The sequence below is a fragment of the Hyperolius riggenbachi genome, chromosome 5 (assembly GCF_040937935.1).
Source record: "Hyperolius riggenbachi isolate aHypRig1 chromosome 5, aHypRig1.pri, whole genome shotgun sequence".
NCBI classification, from domain to species: domain Eukaryota; kingdom Metazoa; phylum Chordata; class Amphibia; order Anura; family Hyperoliidae; genus Hyperolius; species Hyperolius riggenbachi.
In genome coordinates this window covers 81,529,155-81,542,291 of record NC_090650.1, presented here as the reverse complement: position 1 = coordinate 81,542,291, position 13,137 = coordinate 81,529,155, and the positions used below count along the sequence as shown (strand labels likewise).

The 13,137-nt window shown below is 43.6% G+C and overlaps 1 protein-coding gene across 2 annotated transcripts in view; it reads right to left on the bottom strand.

The window, feature by feature from the left end:
• Window positions 1–13,137, bottom strand: part of XYLB (xylulokinase) — a 351,409-nt gene that overhangs the window by 50,931 nt on the left and 287,341 nt on the right. The gene's annotated exons all lie outside the window — the stretch shown is intronic.

Genomic DNA, 13,137 nt, shown 5'->3' with positions numbered 1-13,137 from the left:
GCAAATGGGCATATAAAATGTTTGGGTTTTATTTTTAGTAGCACTTTTATTTTCAAACTATAATGGCAGAAAACTGAGAAATAACGACTGTTGTTCAATTCTTTTTCTTCTTATTCCCTTTAAACTGCATATGAAATAAAATAATTCTTAGCAAAAAAAAAACACCCAAAGAAATCCTAGTTTGTCCCACAAAAAAACAATATATAGATCATTTAGGTGTGATAAGCAGCGATAAATGTATTGGTGAATGGATGGGAGGAACGTGAAATGTGAAAATTGCTCTGGTTTTTTAAGGGAAAATAAGCTGTGGTCAGGAAGTGGTTAAAGAGGAATTCATGCGAAAATCTTAAAATTTAAAACACATACAAATAATAATTACATCTCTTCCAGAGTAAAATGAGCCATAGATTACTTTTATCTTATGTTACGGTCACTTACAGTAGGTAGTAGAAATCTGACATCACGGACAGGTTTTGTTTGGGTTAGTCCATCTCTTCATGGGGGATTCTCAGCATGGACTTTATTCTTTATAAAGACATTCCCTGAAAAAGATTTATACACTGATGCTCTCCAGCCTCCCTGCTTACTGTACACTTCTTTGGCAATTGGACGAAGCAACTGGCATTCATTAAGTGCTTTTAAAAATAAAGAAAACCCTGAAAACTCCCCATGAGAAGATGGGCTAGTCCAAAATCTGTTGGTATTGTCAGATGTCTACTACTTACTGTAAGCGACAGCAACATAGGAGAAAAGTAATTTATGGTTCATTTTACTCTGGAAGAAGCGTACTTCTTATTTGTATATATTTATATGTATTTTACATTTTAAGATTTTCGTGACAGAGGTCCTTTAAGAGACGCTTTTTAACAGTCATGACTCCTCCCCTATAGATGGGTGGCGTCTGTTGGAAATGCTAGACCTAAATTCTAGCAAACACACCAACTTTCTCATTTAAAAGTGAAACTGTGCATGACCACATGATCTTTAGAAAATCAGCATTTTTATTCTAAGAGCTCAGTAGTGTTAACAGGGTAAAGTAAATCCAAGAGGAGTGAAATTAAAGCATCTAGTCATTACCAGTTAATCCATAAAATAAGACATCTAGATAACAATGAGCTATACGTATTGCACACAAAGCCAGTGTAAAGCCCTTAAGTCTCATTTGAATCCAATGATTGCTCTTTCCTTGGGTATATTCAGGATTCCCAGAGCAACGCAGCACATTATGCAACACATCTGCTTAAACTGCGGCTAGACTTAAACTGCGGCTAGATTAAAAAGATATCTAACACAAACTTATCTAGAGCAGGTCTTATTGACATTATCTTCAAACTAAGTCCAAAATTTCGGTATTGGACTCCATGCCTTGGAATTGCACCGCCACTACAATGTACTTATTGTAACTTAAAGAGGAACTTTAGCGAAAAGGGGAACAAATAAATCAATATATTGCAAAGTAAAAAGATAAAAAATAGATGAGAGATCAAGAAATAGCATTAAAAAACAGAGAGCATCAACTGCCATTACCTATCAATGCAATATATAGATGTACCTATAGATATACATATACAGTACATTATAGATATGCATATGCACAGAGGGAGATACTGTTTGCTTGGCAGTTGGAAATATACTTTATTTCCCACAATGCAACAAGGACCTTGGTCCTGTCAGGACCTTGGTCATGACATCACACAGTGGGAGGGGTTTCACCACAATCTCAGCCAGACTTCCCTGATGATCTATTCGAGAAAAGGTAAAGATTTCTCATGGGAAAAAGAGTATCAGCTACTGATTGGGATGAAGTTCAATTATTGGTTACAGTCCCCTATTTAACCAGTTAGGGACCACAGGCTTACACCCCCTAGTGACCAGGCAATTTTTTTTACAATTCAGCACACTGCAGCTTTAACAGTATGCTGCACGGCCATACAAATTAACACACAAATGAGTCTGCCCCACTTTTCTGCCCACCAACAGAGATTTCTGTTGGTGGGCTCTGATCACTGCTGCAGGCTGTTTTTGTTTTTTTTTAATTAATTTTATTCTTATTTTTTTTTCAATAAGGTTATCTATTTTTTTTTCTTCCCCCTGAAAACCAATCAGGGCGATCCTCTCTCATAGGCATCAGCCTATAAGAGTGGATCGCATTGTAAGCCGATCTAGGGGATAGCCAAGTGACAGGGCTGTCCCCAGTACAGCACTGCACTAGATCGATGTACAAGCAAAAAAAACCCGGCTGTTTCTTTTTTTTAAAGTCTGCCAGCAATGATCGCCGTTGGCAGACTGCTGACAGAGCCAAGATCCGTCACTCAAGCGGGGATTCATGCGCGATTCCTGCTAATCTCCTCCCCCAGGACTTGACGCCACCTTGCAGCTGCCAATCGGCGTTCGGCGGTCATAAGGTGGTTAAAGGGAAATCCAATTTTGGTGAAAAAAACTATTCTATAACATACATTTTATTCAGAAAGCATTCAGCCTTTTTGGTAAGATGCAATCTCATGCTAAACTGGTTTAACTTATTTTTTCCCCTCATCAAGCAACACTGAACACCCTACAACGACAAAGTGAAAATAGGATTTTAGCAACTTTTGCAAAATGTCTTTAAAAAAAAAGAAAAAACGGAACTATCACACTGACACAAACCATTTACTCATTACTGAGTTGAAGCAGCAGTGCTAGCAGCTATTACAGGCTGGAGTCTTTTCTGTATTATGCAACAAGCTTCACACCTTAATTGGTGGATTTTCTCCAGCTCTTTCAAGTTGTACGGAGATTGAACAAAGAGCTCGACAAGTGCAGAGCAGACAGTGGTCCAGACCGGTGTCGGGAGGAAACATTGTCAGTAACAAGCCAAGGTCATTCCAGGTGGGAAACAAGCCGAGGCTGGAGGAGGTGGCAAATTAGTGCAGTTGATACTCAGATCAAAAGTCATAGCATAGGGCATTAAAGTAAGGTTGGGTATACAAATCAGGTCACAATAGGAAGACAAACTATAACAAGAGACTCAATTAACAGAGGCACAGACACAGTTTGAGCTGCAAAGTAATAGCAATGTCCTGGTGTCAGGCTTGGACTTCAGTAGGCCAGATTATGACTCAATGAGGGACTTAATTATATACTACAAAGCAAAGCTTTGATGCCCCCCCCCCCCCCACACACACACACACACCTAAAGTTCACACCTTTCACTTGCCTACCATTGATGACTCTCACAGCCCGGGGGTCATAAAACAAGTGTGGCTAAAAGAAAATAAGACATCCCCCAAAAATGAGTCCTAGCACATATTTGGAGGAAAAATTAATAGAAGACAGTGGCTCATATGCAATTAACATTTCCACTGAGTTTTCTCCTAGGTCATATTTTCAAACTTGTCAATAAAATGCAAGCCATCAGCAAGCTTCAAAATACTCAAAATAATTTTGATCTTGATTTTTTTTAATCGGAATCAAAAATTGAAACATACATAAAAAAATCAGAATTGCATGTAGTGTGTGCAAGAGTCCTTAGTGAGTCACTAAGCAGTGCAGTAATACAATGACAGAGCCAGAGCTTGCACTTTGCATTACACATTTAACAACAACAGTTCCGGCTTTTTTTTGTTTTCAGAAGCTCCCTTTAAAGAAAAATTCATAAAACAAAACAGCAGAACTACTGCAAAGAACATACATGAAAAAAACAATAAAATTTGGATGAATGTGTTCTAAGAGTGATTTATGAACTCCTAAAGAAGAAGATAGGGATGAAAATTGGCCATAAAAAAATTCAATATTATATTTGGTAAGTAAATTATAACGGGAATGAAATGAAGGCATACAAGACCATTCCAAAATTAATGACCATGAAATTAAGCAAATGTTTTATCCTGTACTGATGAGTCACACTAAAATCCAGTAAATTCCTCAGTCTGTTGCAGCATTTAGCTTTATACCAGCAAGTAAAGAAAGACAAAGTTTTGTAAAGGTAACCACACACATACTTTGTGAAGGGGCATAACTTAAAGCAGATCTCCTAGCCACACTACTTTTATTACCTTGAGGGCCCTTTCACACCGAGGCGGTGCAATATTTTTACTGCACCCCAAGGCTGGGCAATGAAAGTCTATGGAGGCTTTCATACTTCCGCGGAACGGTACGACGCGACTGAAATGACGCTTGCGCCGCATCACAGACGCAGGTCAAGAACTACATTAATGCTGCTGCGAGTTAATCTGCAAACTGCGTCGGCACGGAAGTCATGTTAGTTTATGGCAACGTGTGGATATGTAAAAATTCACCAACGCAACATCGCAGAGTGAATGCGCAAAAGCATATTTTAACAATAAGCTTTTGTACACTTCCACATACCCGAAGAAGGAAGTGATGACAAGCGCGCATCCTTTGCTCAATAGCGCGGTGTTCCCTGAAGGCCTGTTTGTGACGGTGCGATGCGGTGCGTCAGTCGTGATGCACCACATCACTGATGCTGGTTTCAGGAGTGAAACCCGCCTGAGGCCCCTTGTCATGCAAGTGTGCATTGCGTTACCCAGTTTTAATGCAGGGTAGTGCAACCACGATGCAAGGCAATTGGAACTAGCACACTTACCGCGTTGCTTGCGACAGAAGTGCCGATTGGCCACCGACCCGGAACAGTGCATTATCGTTGGATTGCCACAGCGACCCAGTGATGGCAGAAGTCATGTAAGTCAATGGGCGACCAGGATTTTTAAATTTGTTTTTGCGGCAGAGTTGCAGCGGGCATGCACGGAACGACGTGAATACGATGCAGAAACCCAGTGCTGTACTTCCTGTCCAGCAGGGATTACTTCACTGGGCGGCAGGGTCATATGAATGACTTTTTCTGTATTGCGATGCAATTGGCATGGAGCATCGCACCGCAAACGCAATAGCTTGATGTAAAAGCGGCCTCAAAGAGATTGTGGGGAACAATCAGAGCATCTTTGTGATTTGTTTTTCTGTCCATATTTTTATTAGAAACTGTCCCTTCCCACCCCATGACCTCTGATATCACAGGAAGTGAAGGAGCCTCTTCAATTGTAAAAGACAGAAAAGGTATGTACACATGCATAATGCATAATGACTGTTACCCCCAAAAAGCCATTCATTGGTTGTTTAGGTGGCATTTCGAAAATGAGGTGAATTGGGCGCCGGCTACTCAAGTTGCTCTATGGCACCATGGAGGTGAGTTGGGCACAAGATTGGCTATTACTAGCCAATTGACTATTAGTTTTGGCGTTTACTAGCCAATCAGTAGCTAGTTTGGATAGTGGTTTGGGTTATACTAACCACTCAGCTGTACTTTGGCAATTAGATCCCTAAATAGTAACCGATTGGCAACACATTCGGCAATGAGCTCCGACTGGCTTCTAAATTCAGTGGTTTGGTTTGGGGCACAAGAAAACGGGTGTAATGCTAAACATTGGGACAGGGCTAGTTTTAGGCATTATAAGGAAGGGTTAGTGCTAGAATTAGGCACCAGGTAACCTGATAGTCAAATATTGGTAATTATATTAATTATATTACTGATTTTTTCACTGTTGGCATTGCCCAGTGCCCAGTTGATCAGCAGTGTTGAAACACGCACACAACATTGCAGGGTACAAATGCTGTAAAGTTCCTCTTTAAAGGAAACATCTGAGAATTAAAATAAAATCAGATTATCTTGCCTGGAGCTTCCTCCGGCCTCTGGAAGCTGAAGTGTCCTTCGCCACAGCTCCGCTCCAATCACCACGACCATTGCCCAGAGGCGTATCTAGAGGGGTGCAGGCATGGCTTGTGCCATGGGCGCCACAGCACCATGGGCGCTATGCCTGCCCCTGTGCTGCACCACCATGCCTGATCCTATGCCTCCCAGTCATTCAGACCTCATATCAGATTAATTCTGTTATCTGGGGAACATGGCAAATTAATTTATGTATGCAGGGTGCAATTGGCTTGGTGTTAGCGAAGAGGACAGAGAGGAAATAAGAAGATATTTCCAAAAAAGTAACTTCAGCCATCTCAAAAGCCCCAAAACACAGGCAAACATAACACACGTACACTAGAAATGCTGCTGTTTTTAGAGGGGAAGGGGGCTCTGACCAGGTGGACGGGGAGAGGGGGGGCGCAATTTCAGTGTTTGTCATAGGCTCTATATTACCCAGATACGCCCATGCCATTGCCCCCTCATCAGCAGCGCAGGTGGTTGTATCCCTGGTGGATTGCAAATTCCTCAAGGCCTCTCATTCATTCCTCCAAAGATTATGAGATGTTTAAATTGTTCCAATGAAAAATTAACCTCATCGTTCTATTTTTATAATTTTGGACCCAGGATACGAACAAGTCAATAGCGGGATGACTAAGCAGCATGAACGTACTGATGTTCCTGATGCCAGTATCTTTCAGAACAAAGCAACCATCTCTCTCCTTAGGCAGGGCTTGAACAGGGCCGGCCCGCCCATGAGGCGGGGTGAAACGTTTGCCTCAGGCGGCACTTCTGGGGGGGCGGCACCCGCCTGTATGTGGGTGTGGAGGGCCGCCCGAGCTGGAGGGGATAGCGGGTAGGAAGGGGGTATTGGACCTAGCGGCAGGGAGAGGGGGGCGGACCTCCCCTCCCTCGCCTGGGTCCCCCGTCCTCCGCTCCCCTCCAGCTTGTTACGTCGCTGGCTGCAGCTATAAGAGGCAACGGGCGGGGATCACTCACCTCTTCCTCGTTCCAGCCTGCGCTCCACTGACGTCACTTCCTGCGGCGTAGCAGGAAGTGACGTCAGTGGAGCGCAGGCTGGAACGAGGAAGAGGTGAGTGATCCCCGCCCGTTGCCTCTTATAGCTGCAGCCAGCCAGCGACGTAACAAGCTGGAGGGGAGCGGAGGACGGGGGACCCAGGCGAGGGAGGGGGGGTCCGACCCCCCTCCCCGCCGCTAGGCCCAATACCCCCTTCCTGCCTGCTATCCCCTCCAGCTCGGGCGCCCCCCCCCCCACACACACACACACCCATGGCTTGGGGGGGGGGGGCGGCGGCGATTTCTTTAAAGTTTGCCTCAGGCGGCAAATGGTCTAGGGCCGGGATTGGGCTTGAAAATGTGGAACATTGCTAAAAAACTTGAACAGATCTGGGTCAAGTTGGAAAAAGTCAGGTGAATAAGTAGGACTGAAGGAGAGTACAAAGTTTAAGACTTTTTCTTCTACCTGAGTCAGTGAGTAGTAGGGAATGTTAATCACTAATTACTGTGTTGGTCTGATGTTGTATTCTCCTGCCCCTACATTTCTCCTTTGTTATGCTTGCTACATCTCTCTATCAGATGAAAGCACTGCACTTGTGCTTTCTTTTTGGGGATGTTGCTGCTGCATCCATTCAGTGGTGGTGTGCTGCAATTGGTTGTTGTGCCGCCGGGGCATGTTTTAGATGATGCGGTGCCTCTGACTTATAGTTTCCAGTCAGGTCCAACAGTAGCGGTCCGGTGTTGGTCAGCAAGGACACAACATTTCGTATTGATAAACTACCTCAAGCTAAGACACCCAAAGCAGATCAAAATACGAGCAAATATCACTCCATAAAGTATAATCAAATACCTTTATTATACTTTATGGAGTGATATTCGCTAGTTTGATTTGCCATGGATGTCTTAGCTTGAGGTAGTTTACTATTTGTTGCTCTATCTTTTGTTTTCAATTTCTGATTGATACTCTGGAGTTGTAGACCAGTGAGTTACCTTGGACTAAGGGCCTTGGCACAGGACTATTACTTTGACGTGCTCCTCCAACTGGCTTTTCTATCCTGCGCAGTACTGTCACGCCGGCCGCCGTGATGATGCGAGGCGGCTGGCGTGGTGACGACTGACATCACCTTTCAGGAAGAGGAGCCGACACTCAGGCCCAGTGTCGCCGGGAGCCGCCAGGGAGCCATTTCTGACCAGGAACTGGGAGAAGAGCCAGATGGATGTCGAGGGACCTCCCGATCTACGGTGGGCTGGAGAAAGCCCCAGGTAAGTTCAGATTTTGATTTTAATTAGAGCTCGGAGTCCCTTTAAAGCACTTTAGGCCTGCAATTTAGCATTTAATGTGATTACTGTCCTTAAAATGCTGCTTTGCGTCAAATCCAGATTTTTCCCCGGGACTTTTGGCATCTATCCCACTCATCCATGCAAAAACTCAGATGTTAGACTCCTTGAAACATCTTTTCCATCAATTTTGTGGCCAGCATAAGTGTTTCTAGTTTTCAAAGTTTGCCTCCCCTTTGAAGTCTATTGCGGTTCGCGAAAGCTTGCATGAACCGATCTTTTGCGGAACCACAAATCAGAGGTTCGGGCCATCTCTAGCTGGGAATACACGGTTCGTTTTTGAGGCAGATAGATGGTTAGATAGATAATTTCCTACATGTTCGATCTCCCATTCAATCATTTTGCCGCTCGATTCCTGATAGAAGTGATTGGAAAAAGATACGAAAAACGAGCGGAAGATGAGAAAATCGACTGCAGAATTGAGCGGCAGAAACGAACCGTGTATGCCCAGCATAACACCTTGTTAGAGAGAATTTTCTTGATTTACTCGCTGGACAGAAAGTGTGGTAAATCTCTATTTATTTATAAGATAAAAATTGTTGATAGTTTTGTATTGCTGTTGCTTACTTCCTGTGCTGGTGACCACCAAATGTCAGATTACAGCCTACGTGTTAAAATGTCACAAGGACAAGGAGTAACAGGCGTCCTCTCATATGAAGGACTTAGACAACAATTAACAACCAAGCCAAGATTTTAAAAAAACAGCCTTGGCTAAGTACTTATGAAATAGAAATAATCACTTACATGGTTTGTTTTGAGCTTTTAAAATATTTCCTGTTTAATTAGAAACTTTTTATAGAAGTCTGCTGATCGTAGCTAGTTTGCCTTTCAATACAGCTCTTTGCATTTCACCTGGAAAACCTCATGTGGTCTCGGCTTTATCAGCAGGCCTACTTCAGAGTGAAACAGCAGGTAGAATAAAGAGCCTTATTCTTTATACCAGGTAACAAGGTAATTGAGCTTCAAGCTTTTAAAGAAAGGCAGGCAGATAAGATATGGTTCAGCTCTAGTTATGGCCTTCTGACCTCATCTACCAAGGGAAAACTGAACCAGTCTGAACGCCTTCTAGTTATGCCCTACTTTCATTGCACAACTTCCGTTTCAACAAATATTATATTCTGCCTGGCGATAAATAAAAGCCATCATTGCTAATAACCCTTTATAGTAGACTTCAAGGGACCCGGAAAAGTAGTTTACTAAATCAGAAGTTTACTATATTTACTACTATATGTAAGTTTATTATACTATATATATGATCAGAATTGGTCATACATTGTACATTTATATGGATGCATTTGTTGGTACCTGAGGACTGAGTTTACTATATCCACAGGGAGAGAGAGAGAGAGAGAGAGAGAGAGAGAGAGAGAGAGAGAGAGAGAGAGAGAGAGAGAGAGAGAGAGAGAGAGAGAGAGAGAGAGTGTGTGTGTGTGTGTGTGTGTGTGTGTGTGTGTGTGTGTGTGTGTGTGTGTGTGTGCACCGAGCGCCCCCCCCCCCCCAAAAAAAAAAACTTTGTCCAGCACTCTGACTAGCGATCATTGGTTTGAATGGGCTCATCTCAGTTGTGCTGCTCTGCCCCCCATTCAACAAATAATTCCTGTAATTTGCGCTCCTTCCCGAAAGTGCACAGCAGCCGATAGAGTTCTGGGCATGCATACTTGGCAACTGGCAGGGCAGTGCAATGGAGAGAAGCCCATCCAAACCAGAGAACAGGTAAGTAGCAAACATCCTATCAAGACCCACTTTGGATGTTCTGTTGTAATTATAGTGGACCTGAACTCAGAACTTCCTCTCTGCTCTAAAAGATACGCAACAACATAACCTTTAAATAAAAACATTTCTTTGTTACAGCTGATACAAATCCTGCAATAAATCTGCAGTGTGTCTACTTCCTGCTTTTATGGAAGCAGACATACTGTATTTTTAACATCCTGTGCTTTCAAATGAGCTTAGCTGTTGTGGCAGTCAGGTGACAGTGTAGAGATCAAATTACAACTTGTGACACAGAGGAGGGGGAATTAGACAGGCTCTCGAAATACATACATGGTACATATCTCAGTTTTTCTTCTGTCCTATGCAAAAGTTTAGCTTCACTTTAAAGCATCTGAATGACATTTATTTATATTTGCTGAAAAATCTATGCATCTCTTTCGAATGCTGAATGTACATATGGTGGTGTGCTCTAACATATTGACAGTATACGGGAACAAAGTCTGAAGAAGGCTTATTTAAATTGCCTTTAAAACGTTTTTTAGGGTAAATGAGGCATGTAGCGTCATGTTTTTTTTTAATGATGTGGGGACTTAAAATCCCTCTCTCTCTCTGTCAGATGAGAAATCCGAGTTTGCTCGGATAGTGCTATTCAGATTTTAAAAAAAAATCTGAATTGCTATTCAAAGTTCGGATAGTGGAAAAAGTTCAGATTATCTGGGTAGTTCGGATACCCGAATATTGGATGAGCACCACTGCTCAGGTGTCATTTAAAATGACAGTTTAGCAATGGAAGGGAAGAAAACAGCATTTTTATTCCTGCAGTTTCATAGATGGTAGGAGCTGGAGGACAGAAAATGAGTCAGGAAAGAGTTAACTAAGGAAGAGAAGAGACCACTGCTAGCTAGGAAAAAAAAGAAAAACTGTCATAAATTAGGATTAGATAAATTAACAACTGCTGGGGTCAGTGTCAAAGCTGTAAAAGAGGTGAAGAAACTGCAGAGCTCACTGATGTTTGGGAATGCCTGCATTAAAACTCAGCGGAACTTAGTTCAATCTGCTTTGTAATGTAAATCTCTGGTATTTCTCACATCGATCTGTATGTCCACCATATAAAAGAATGGATTATCAGGTGACCGTTATGATTGATCTTGATTGTTTTAACACATCAGGAAGTGAGAGAGAGATGCAGGGATTGGGGAACTCTGGAATTCAGCTATTAGTGCAGAGCAGGGCGCTGGATGGCTGCGCTGCGGAACCAGAAGAGATGATTTACTTTGACATATGACCTCCTCTCTCTCCAAGTCATGCCGCCCTTCTTATCTTATCTAACTTTATCTCCCTAGGCGCATGTGTGTGCGTGCGTGCGTGCGTGTGTGCATATGTATGTGTGTGTGTGTGCGTATGTGCGTGTGCGCGTATGTGTGTGTGTGTGTGTGTGTGTGTGTGTATTGAAAATATAAAACTATGGTCTATGTTATTAATTACTATTTACTACTAGTACTACACATACAATGAATTATCTCATAAGTTTATTTTCAGTTAAGGTTTAGTTTAACCACTTGCCGACCGCACACTCATACCGTGCGGCGGCAAAGTGTTAGCTGGAGGACCATTGACGCACATCTGCGTCGCCAGGTGCCTCCCTAATTAATCAGGAAAGGCTGCTCGTGCGGCCGTTTCCTGTTAGATCACGGAGCGGGTCTCCGTGAATAGCCTGCGAGCCGGTGATCGCGGCTTGCAGACTAAATGTAAACGCAGGAGACGTTTGTCTCCTTTGTTTACATTGAACGGCGCTGCTGCTACAGCAGCGCCGTAAGGCAGAATGGCGATCCCCGGCCAATCAGCGGCTGGGGATCGCCGCCATGTGACAGAGGACAGCCTGTCACAGGCTGCACAGGACGCTATCCGTCCTGTGCAGCCTGTGACAGGCTGCACAGGACGGATAGCGTCCTGTGTAGCCCCGATCACCAGGGGTGAGAGGGAGGAGAGGGAGGGGGGAATTTCGCTGCGGAGGGGGGCTTTGAGGTGCCCCCCCGCAACACCCAGGCAGGCAGGAGCGATCAGACCTGCACATCATCCCCATAGGGGGGAAAAAAGGGGGACGATCTGATCGCTCTGCCTGCAACCTGATCTGTGCTGGGGGCTGCAGAGCCCACCCAGCACAGATCATAAAATAACACGCTGGTCCTTAAGGGGGGGTAAAGGCTGAGTCCTCAAGTGGTTAAGGGGAATGGCGGACAACAGAGGCTGCACATATAACAGAAGGACCCTTTTAACAAAATGTCCTTCTTCGAGGCCTAGGACACATTAGGAGCACTTTTCTAAGTAGTTATGATTTGAAAAGCTCTTGTCGATGTAATGCTATGGGGGATTTTTTAAAAATCACATCCCTGAGTGGGATCACACCCATAGCACTCTATTAGCAAGAGCTTTTCAAATCACAAGGGCTTAGAAAAGCGCTGCTAGTGGGTCCCGTGCTTTAAGTCTTTTTTTTTTTTTGCCTGCTCTCTGGCTCTGCCCCATCAGATTTGCCATCTCGTGGGTCTATTGTGGCTTAATACATTATTTCAACACAAAATAAGAGTACAGGACTCAGTCAACAAAGGTTTGCTATTGAGGCAGTATATCTACACTTCACAGGACTTCATCTAACTTCCCAGGGGCGTAGATATGCGTCTCCTGCCTTCTGTGAGCTATGTATGGGCAGATCAACCAAGAGACAGATCTCTCTTTTTGATAAAATCTGATCAGAGAGAGATCTGTTAGCTCTCCATACACTGCAGGCCGATTCCCAATCAATTTCAGCATGACATTTTTGTAAGAAGCAGCCTTGTGACGCCGCAATGCCGCCTCCTTCGCTGTCCCCCCAAATGTTATATGTGTCCCCCAGTACCTGTGCATTAACCACTTAAGGACCTCGCTGCAGAGCACTACATGTTAGCACACAAATGACCCCCCCTTTTCTGCCCAACAACAGAGCTTCCTGCTGGTGGGCTCTGATCGCTGCTGCCAGCTGTTTTTTTTTATTATTAATTTATTTCTTCTTTTTTTTTTTAAATAAAAATCACTATTTTTTTTTTATTTATTTTGTTTCCCCCGCCAGCCAATCCCAGTGATAGACTCTCATAGACATCAAGCTATGATAGTCAATCGCTCTCTGAGCCTCGAGGGGGACAGCCGAGTGTCACATATGACATTTGGAGGGACAGCAGTTGGTGTTTCTGTTGCACAATATCATTCACCATTACCGCCGCGCACCTGATCAACCACATTGGTCCAATATTTCCCAGCATGTGTGATCGATATATTATATCGGTCTGAAATCGGTCAAATATATCGATCACACATGTAGGTAAATCTTGGACATGTTGATCAGGCATGTTTGT